We start from the raw sequence: 1627 nt of genomic DNA on the forward strand, positions 1-1627 counted from the left end.
TGTTGAGGTGATTGGTGAATGGGTGAAGAAGAGAGAGAGTGGTGGGGTAGGTGGTGATCCTGTGGGGTCCACGGATCCTGAGGTGTCAAGGAAAAGTCATCCCTGCACCAAATGGCGAGCAAAATTGCTCTTTATGCCAATTCTGGCGTTAAACGCCGGGCTGGTGCCCATTTCTGACATTTAACGCCAGCTTCTTGCCCTTTCCTGGCGTTTAACGCCAGTCTGGTGCCCCTTTCTGGCGTTAAACGCCCAGAATGGTGCCAGACTGGGCGTTAAACGCCCATTTGCTGCCCTTACTGGCATTTAAACGCCAACAAGGTCTTCCTCCAGGGTGTGCAGTTTTCTTTCTATTTTTCATTCTGTTTTTGCTTTTTCAATTGATTTTGTGACTTCTCATGATCATCAACCTACAGAAAACATAAAATAACAAAGGAAAATAGATAAAATATAACATTGGGTTGCCTCTTAACATGCGCTTCTTTAATGTCAGTAGCTTGACAGAGGGCTCTCAATGAGCCTCACAGATACTCAGAGAAATGTTGGAACCTCCCAACACCAAACTTAGAGTTTGAATGTGGGGGTTCAATACCAAACTTAGAATTTGGTTGTGGCCTCCCAACACCAAACTTAGAGTTTGACTGTGGGGGCTCTGTTTGGCTCTGTTTTGAGAGAAGCTCTTCATGCTTCCTCTCCATGGTGACAGAGGGATATCCTTGAGCCTTAAACACAAAGGATTCTTCATTCACTTGAATGATCAATTCTCCTCTGTCCACATCAATCACAGCCTTTGCTGTGGTAGGAAGGGTCTGCCAAGGATGATGGATTCATCCATGCACTTCCCAGTCTCTAGGACTATGAAATCAGCAGGGATGTAATGGTCTTCAACCTTACCAGAACATCCTATACAAGTCCATAAGTGTTTCTTTGAATTGTCTGCCATCTCTAGTGAGATTCTTGCAGCTTGTACCTCAAAGATCCCTAGCTTCTCCATTACAGAGAGAGGCATGAGGTTTACACTTGACCCTAAGTCACACAGAGCCTTCTTAAAGGTCATGGTGCCTATGGTACAAGGTATTGAAAACTTCCAGGATCTTGTCTCTTTTGAGGTAATCTCTGCCTAGACAAGTCACAGTTCTTTGGTGAGCAAAGGGGGTTCATCCTCCCAAGTCTCATTACCAAATAACTTGTCATTTAGCTTCATGATTGCTCCAAGGTATTTAGCAACTTGCTCTTCAGTGACATATTCATCCTCTTCAGAGGAAGAATACTCATCAGAGCTCATGAATGGCAGAAGTAAGTCCAATGGAATCTCTATGGTCTCAATGTGAGCCTCAGATTCCCTGGTTCCTCATTAGGGAACTCATTGGAGGCCAGTGGACGTCCATTGAGGTTTTCCTCAGTGGCGTTCACTGCCTCTCCTCCTCTCCAAATTCGGCCATGTTGATGGCCTTGCACTCTCCTTTTGGATTTTCTTCTGTATTGCTTGGAAGAGTACTAGGAGGGAGTTCAGTAATTTTCTTGTCAGCTGTCCCACTTGTGCCTCCAAGTTTCTAATGGAGGACCTTGTTTCAGTCATGAAACTTGAGTGGTTTTGATTAGATCAGAGACATGGTTGCTAAGTCAGAGT

The sequence above is a fragment of the Arachis stenosperma genome, chromosome 1, assembly GCF_014773155.1.
Source record: "Arachis stenosperma cultivar V10309 chromosome 1, arast.V10309.gnm1.PFL2, whole genome shotgun sequence".
NCBI lineage: Eukaryota > Viridiplantae > Streptophyta > Magnoliopsida > Fabales > Fabaceae > Arachis > Arachis stenosperma.